Raw genomic sequence first — 8,022 nt, forward strand, 5'->3', positions numbered from 1 at the left:
TAAAAAATATTTTTGAGAGATGTTTTACACATAAACGGACAAAAAATCTATTTTGGTGTTGTTTTTAAGTCTGGGTTAGTTTTGAGCTATTTAATTATTTATTGTTTTGTTTGTAACTATACTGTGTTAACTCAATGTCCCGATTATGTACCATTTACAAGCACCAACCTATTTGGAACTTATGCTTATATAACTAAAGAACCTACCTTGATGGTTTCCCAAATCAAGGCGAAACGTCGGTGTTGATTTTCCACTTAAATATAAATCTTTCAACCCTTCAACAGCTAGATTCTTTGCTTAGTTGAATAATACAAAGGGGAAGAAATGGAGAATAGATCGAGAAATTTTTAGTCAACCAAGCCCAAAAAGTTACAACTTTGACGACATTGAAGAAACTACTGTTACTTAAAAAGTGCCTGAAGAACGCGTCTTATTTTTTTAATGTTACAAGCAGGTTATAGGCATGTAGTCAAAACTAAAATTTTGACAACTCGAAAACAAAAAATGATACCGAATTTTTGAAAGCACCAATAAATTTACCTCAAAAGGTAACACGTCTAAATTTACTCACCCTGTACTGTACATGTGACCTATGCAAACAGAACTGCTAGTAAGTATACAGATAAGAATGAATGGATGTATAATAATAAATTTACTTTTTTTTTAATTCATACAGCTTTCATTAGAGCCCCTTCATAAAAAAAGAAATACCTATGACAAGTTTATTAAGAATCCTACAATCCACCTAACAAAAAAAAAAAACGTTCCGTAATGTTCGCATTTCTACAAAATTTTACTGTTTAATTCGTAAAATCGGATTTTTTTTAAATTTATTATTAATGAGGGAATTCAAGATTCCATTCAACTCTATATCTTCACACATATTTAAATACATTAATAGAAGCATATTATTTCTCGAGACAAACAGGCAAAGTGACCGAATGATGCGATTGTAAAAAAGGGATTAACGAGATTAGGACAAAGACAAATAGGTATAAAATGGGAGAGAATGTAAAGACTAATAAAATATAATGTTTTTTAAACATGTAAGAATAAATACATGACGGAAAAAGTACTGTAAATTTCTCAATATTTGGACAGACGACTGACTAAACATTAATCGCTTTGTTCTTATCGTTTTTAAATGCAAACTAAAAAAAGTACATTATTTTTCCTCTGCAATCGCTCTTTCCATTAGGAAGCATATTCTTGACCATTACTTATTACTTTATTACATTTTTATACCCCGATCTTCCCTAATGCCGGAAAAATTAATTGAAAAATAAACCACAATTTTCACAAATAAAACAGTTTTTTATCCGCATTTTTAACTATAAAAATGTTTATCAGAAACCAATAAAAAATTGTAATATACAGTACACAACGTAATAATACACAGATTAGATAAATATCAAAAACCAAGTGAAAGACATTCATCTACATTAGCAACGTTAAATGTTATGAAATCATAATTATTTTTTTTGGCTGCATATGTACAAAATAAATAGATTATTTCCTTGAGATCGAAAAATTTAGTTGTTAAAAAAAAATCGACTCGCAGTGTAACATTTCGGTCTTTATCTAGATTGCAGCGCCATCATGTAATTTCAGGCATTGTTACCATGATAACTTCAATTTAAAATACCTGTGATTTTAAACACCAATAGCAAACTATTCATTCTTTACATAGGCCACCCACTTCACTGCAAAGTATTCGGAGCACTAGGCTACAGTAGCAGTTTTGAATTCCTTTCTTATTGAAGAGTTAGCTTTCAATATCAGGGTTTAAAATATTCACTAGTAAGTTTTAACCACATAATATCTGTCCACCAACGACTATTTTATTACATTTGGGTACTACTTTAGGTACATGTCATTTATCAAGAGATAAATACTGCATTTTTAAATCAGACAGGGGCTGAAGATCATGCATAATTTCGAACTATAAAATATGTTTTGCTGATGTCTCACAATAAGTTTAATATATTTTGGTACATTCAGCTCGTTTAATAAGTGATTAAATTATTAAAAGAAATAAAAACGAAGTTTTTAACTTGGGGGTTGAAGGTGCATCCCGGTAATTTCCAACTATAAAATTTTACTGATAACTTTAATACGTTTTAGTACTTTTAGTGCGTTTGATAAGGGAGAAACCTATAGGGAAATAAAACCAACGTTTTTAGATTAGGGGTTGAAATTGCAAACCGATGATATTCAAGCATAAAATTCTATTCATAACTTACAAATAAGTTTCACGAAAAATTTTACTTGCCTCCACAATACTATTTCGGTCATAACGATTATTATCTAAAGTATACAAAAGATTACTAAAAAAGTGTTTGAACAATATATACTATTACAAAGAACGGGGTGGGGGATCATGATAACAATTTACACAAAATCAAAGGGGAATTATGAGACACTAATTCTAGTTGATTATTAACTAGATTACAATTATTGTGAACAGCTTTAGAAGTTTTTCATCAGAAATAGTTTTCTGCTTTTTGGGATGATGCCATGTAAAACATTGTCAAAGCAATTAAAATTTTTCATGGAACTTATTTGTTTTCTTCTCTTCGTTTTTTTTTTTTAAAGTGCACTATGTAAAGTTTAGTTTTAGGGAGAAATTAATTTATCAAGAAATAAAAACGACGTTGTTCGATTGGAGGTTGAAACTTCATTCCAGTAATTTCCAGCTATAAAATTCTTTTCACCAGTGCACTGTAACAACCTTAATGTATTTTACTACTTCCAAACGTTTTTAAATTGAGGCTGGAAACAACACTATGGTGATTTCCAACTATAAAATTCTTTAAACTGATGCCTGACATGAACATTAATATCTATATTTTGCAACTTTCAGCTTGTTCAATAAAGGAGAAATTATAAAATTATTTTGAATCATGGTCCTTAACAACATTAATACATTTTGGTATCTTCAGCTTATTTTAGCTTGTTTATTAAGGGGTAAATGAATTTATCAATATATAAAAACAAAGTTTATAAACTGGGGGCTGAAAATGCACCCAGGTAATCTCCAACAATAAAATTCTTTTCACCGATTTAACTTTATCGTTTATAAGGCAGAAATGGTAATTTTTTACTTTAGTTGACATTGGAATTGAGACATGAAGTTTACTCAGGTAGGTAGTACTCACCGATTAAATAACTTTAGGAGCCTGTATCTCAAGCTACATTGGTTTCCGCACGGAATTAATGCTACCACACGATTCTACTTGGTGAGTACTACCTACCTGACTAAACTTCCTGTCTCAATTCCAATGTCAACTAATGAAAAAAATAACCGCAGAAATTAATTTTAAATTTGAAGAAAAGAAAAAATGAATCCTACCTTTCTAATGCGGTGTCGATAATTTGAAAGCATATTTTTGAATATCAACACATCGTAGTGTCTACCTCTATTCATACATTGTCAACCACCCAAAATACTGCGTAGGAGAATAGTTCATGTACTAAAACAATGACGATTTTATTTTATGTAAAATTAAGAATAAATGTTAATTACCTTTTTTTATAATTCGTAAACAAATTGTTCGGATGTTGCTATGGGATCTATGGGATGTTTGGAAACAAAAACAACAGATACTGATCATCCTCAATTAAATGAAGATAATTGTCAATAGAAATAACCATGATTTTTAAATTATGATTACTGTAGGGGACGTAAAGTTAAATTTATTTTCCGTATTTCCTCCAATAATAAACATTCACAAACGACTTCCAATCGACTGAATACGTGGAGTCTATTATACAATTAATGAAAAAAAAACCGTTAGCTAATCGTACTCATAACTAATAAATTAATTACCATTAAGTCACCATAAACACTTTTTATAAGAATTGAAATGTTGAGTGTGAAGTTAGCAAATAATCATAGATAATAGATATACAAAGATATAGATATGCAAATAACAATAGATTTAAAGTCATATTTGTCTATGAGCCATACAATATTATCAAATGCTATTAATTACGTTTTCGTTACGTTTAATCATCGTTGGTTATTAAGTTCCATGCTTGATTACGTAGCATTTGTAATATGAAACCTCCTAAAGTTTAAGTACATAAATAACATCGTTAATTTTCATTTTTTCTTGAAAAATAATAAATTATTTAGATCCGTTAAGCACCCATAAACTTAAGTTTATAATTAACAAATTAATTACCTTTGTTATTGATTAGTCACAAAAATTATTTGTGTAAGAATTCACAAACAGACTTAAAAATTTAATTTTTGAATTATTGTTTATCAGTAACTATTGGTAACAAATGAATGGTATAACCTCAATCTTAACAACGTAAAACAAGTAAAAAAAAAGTAAATAAACTGTACTTACATATAAAGAAAATAATTTAAAATGAACATAGCATGTTTATTTTCTAACACGAAGAATACATCCAAATTGTCTTATATACTGCGCGGTTGCAATTTTTTTCAAATAAACTGCCTTTCATCGACTACAAAATATACAGAGGAATCATCGTCAATGAGTCCCAGAATGAAAGAATTTAAGAAAAAATTACGTGAAACAGCGTCTGTTGAAAATTTAGAAGAAATTGCAGGTAAAGATCAAAATGAAGAAGAGCTTCTTCCACCATGGCCGAATAACACCAATCCTCACACAGGGGAAGTTGGAGGTCCAAAGGGACCTGAACCAACAAGATATGGTGATTGGGAAAGAAAAGGAAGGGTTTCTGATTTCTAAATTGTAGTTAAACGGTAAATATTACTATGTATTCATTTTACAATATTTATGTGTGATGACAAATATATATAAATATAACTTTTCAGNATTCTCACCTTAATTAACTGTAGACTGTAATGTTCCAAAGTTTGCAGATGTAAAAAGCACACCGAATCCAGGAGGAATATCAGCAGTAAATTTGTTGTTTCAGTGGAATTCAAATAATGTCCTCTTGCTCTCACTCAGCTGCTGAAAATTAACTACATAATGTTGCAAGTTGAAGACGAAAACAGCAAATCAAGGATATAACTCGGGAAAGACGATACCATTGTAGACATTGGTTGTTTCACTATGATCAACCTGAACTTGTAATTCTCTCTCTCTCTCACGTTTGGACGATCTGTAGAAATAAACAAAAATACTTCAATTAAAGATTAAATTAAGCAAAACATGAATAAACAACATTATACAATGGTCGCGGGTTGTCAATTTTATTCATGACAGATAAATGTTATAGGTAACAGAAATAATCATAGACGTACAATCTCAATTTATTACTGTAGACAATAGATAATTGTTGGAGAATAAAACTATAGATACCATAGAGGGCAAATACCATTGATGACGATGAAATGTCATGGTAGAAGACAACATCACATGTGTAACCTCAAATACATTAGCGTCAATTAGAATGCATGTATTTTCTAAAAACTGCAACTTTTGAAGTCCAAGGGGAAGGAGCATTAACGGGTTTCTACCTCTCCATGTTTCGAATCTTTCTTATTTTTTGTCTCCTTGTTCATTTAATGTGTTTAAATGATAATCTGCTGAAACATATTAAAGTTAGTTTTATCTTAAAAATTGTCTTAAAATATTAAGAATCATAATTTCCATCAATCAAATAATAGACTATCAAACTCAATAACTATCACAATTGAAGAGTAAAAAAAATATAATAGTAAGTAATCTTTCTTAAACAAATGGAATACAAGATTTGGAAAATCACACACCATTTTGTAAGCACATCATAAAATAGTTTAAGATTTCTTACCCCTTCCAAGTCCAAGAGAAAGAAACGTGAGTGAGTCTCTTCTTCTCCACGTTTCGGCTCTTTTTAATTTTCCCTTTTCACGTTCACTTATGTTTCAATGCAAACCTGTTGAAACAACTTAGTACTAATTATATGTTCACCAGGCCTTGTTATTTTATTATTAATGATAATTACCATTGTTAACACCCTATGAAGTTTTCGGCCAGCTCATTAGAAGCATTTTTGGAAATAAAAAAAAGTATGACTACCACAAACATTGCATCTGTAAGTAGTTTGCCCATCTAATCCAAGGATGTTATCTCACAACAAACCTATATTACAGAAAAAAAAACAGTCGTTAAAATCCAATCTACAAAATAACACGGCAAAAATAAGAATTGTTCTAACAGAAATTTAGAATTTTAAGGGGAGAATAATATTTTGTTTATAAATGGAAAGCAATTTTTCACAACGTGACCCGAACGATATGAAAAATCTACAATCATCGCCTAAAACAGTTTTTAAAATTCAAAAATTCTAACAAAATCCTAATTATTCATCCTTAAATAAACGAAGAATCTAAAAATTTACAGTAGATGAGTGGACAGGCAATACACCTAGATTGACCACCATATTGGAGCACGAAACCAGTACACTACCGAGTCGTTCACGCCAAAAAAAATCCAAGCAACGGTAATCGAAACCAATCAATTATTAAATAGATACATATTCCATACAATCAAATGAAAATCGAATAAGATTAGAGTTAAATACCTTCGGTCATCGCCTCCGTTCATGGTCAACAAAAACTGCGGCTCGTCACCTCCTTCAAACTGAAACAGAAGACAAGATGACAGATGAGACCGTCGAAAGACCCATAGATAAAACATCTTTTTATAATTCCGCTATATAGATAATAGGTTTTATAGGTGCGTTCAATTATACTAACTCACTTTAATTTGTAAATAGGAACTGACTCGCCTGTCAGAAAAAATAGCCCGATAAAACCACGCGACTAACAAAATATATAATAATTCTTATGTGACATCAAAAACATATTTCAATAGTTATCCAGAATGAAGATAACCTCATACATATACACCTATTTTTGCGAAAATATAAAAAAATAGAAAACCTAATCGATCAAGGGAATTTTAAGTAAACAAAGAATCTAGGAATTGAAGGGTTGGAAGATTAATATTTAAGTGGAGAACGAGAACCAACACCGACGATTCGCCTCCATTTGGGAAACTATCAAGGTAGGTTCGGTGCTTGTAAATGGTACATAATGTGGTGTAAATAGACATTGATTTAACACAGCACAGTTATTCATAAACCAATAAATAATTAAATAGTTAATAATTAACACTGACTTAAAAACAACGCGAGTACAATAAGTTAATTCAATATTCAAACGGACAAAAAAATTTTTTATAAGAAAAGTTTTTTGTTAATGTTATTAGAATATGGCAACAATGAAAATTTTTCCAATAGAAATTTAGAATTTCCAAGGTAGAAAAATATTTTTGAGGGATGTTTTGCACATAAACAGTTTACAAAATTCAAATATTTAAATACAATCTTAATTATTGGACGTCAAATAAACTAAGAATCTTAAAATTCACAGTAGATGTGTGAACAGGTAAAATGCCAAGATGTTTTCCATCCGACTCCATAGTGTAGCTCTAACAAAATGTATGAATGTATTTGTACCTGTTTGTGTATGTGTGCCTACAATCTAGAGTCGAAACGACGGCACTGACGCCAATTCTTTAAGCCCTATCCCGGTATGTGTGTGTTTGAAGAAGTTTCACTTCAGTAGCGTGTTGTATAATTACACGTTGTATTTTTTTTTATATATAAGTTGATGATGACGATCTATATATAAAAATCTTAAAAGGGGATAATTAAATTAAAATATTTTTGATTAACAAAAAAAGACTACATTAGACAATACACACTAAGATGACATATATTTATTGTTATTTACGCTAGATTTGAATAAAAAAAAGACATTTAATTTGCATTATCATTATTAATAAGTAGTTATTAAACTAAAAACGTAGGTACCATGATAGCATTATTCAATTCATTCCTGTACTAACGCGGGTACTCTTTAGGGGCAACTTTATTAAAACCAATTTTATTGTTAGTTTAAGCCTTTTTCTCAGATTACTACGCTTTATCTGAACGGCTGGTAGCGGTCACAGTATATCTCCGAGTCCAGAGTTGCGTATAGTGACATGTTTGCGATTAATACAAATTTCAATCTCTTATATCTCAAAA

The 8,022-nt window shown here is 30.1% G+C and overlaps 2 long non-coding RNA genes across 3 annotated transcripts; both read right to left on the reverse strand.

Moving 5' to 3' along the window:
- Positions 1 to 1,497: 1,497 nt before the first annotated feature.
- Positions 1,498 to 3,801, reverse strand: LOC112904765. Its single transcript, XR_003231336.1, has 3 exons — positions 3,527 to 3,801; positions 3,353 to 3,473; positions 1,498 to 2,721 (listed from the first exon to the last, which is right to left on the reverse strand). It is a non-coding gene; the product is annotated as an uncharacterized LOC112904765 (long non-coding RNA).
- A 1,021-nt stretch (positions 3,802 to 4,822) lies between these two features.
- Positions 4,823 to 7,017, reverse strand: LOC108740589. 2 transcript variants are annotated; one of them, XR_001938368.2, is made up of 5 exons: positions 6,511 to 7,017; positions 5,932 to 6,068; positions 5,758 to 5,862; positions 5,323 to 5,530; positions 4,823 to 5,106 (listed from the first exon to the last, which is right to left on the reverse strand). It is a non-coding gene; the product is annotated as an uncharacterized LOC108740589 (long non-coding RNA). The 2 variants fall into 2 exon arrangements; XR_001938367.2 differs by having other exon boundaries at positions 5,307 to 5,530; positions 6,511 to 7,016.
- Positions 7,018 to 8,022: the final 1,005 nt, after the last annotated feature.

The sequence above is a fragment of the Agrilus planipennis genome, unplaced genomic scaffold, assembly GCF_000699045.2.
Source record: "Agrilus planipennis isolate EAB-ADULT unplaced genomic scaffold, Apla_2.0 scaffold250, whole genome shotgun sequence".
In the NCBI taxonomy this organism is placed as follows: domain Eukaryota; kingdom Metazoa; phylum Arthropoda; class Insecta; order Coleoptera; family Buprestidae; genus Agrilus; species Agrilus planipennis.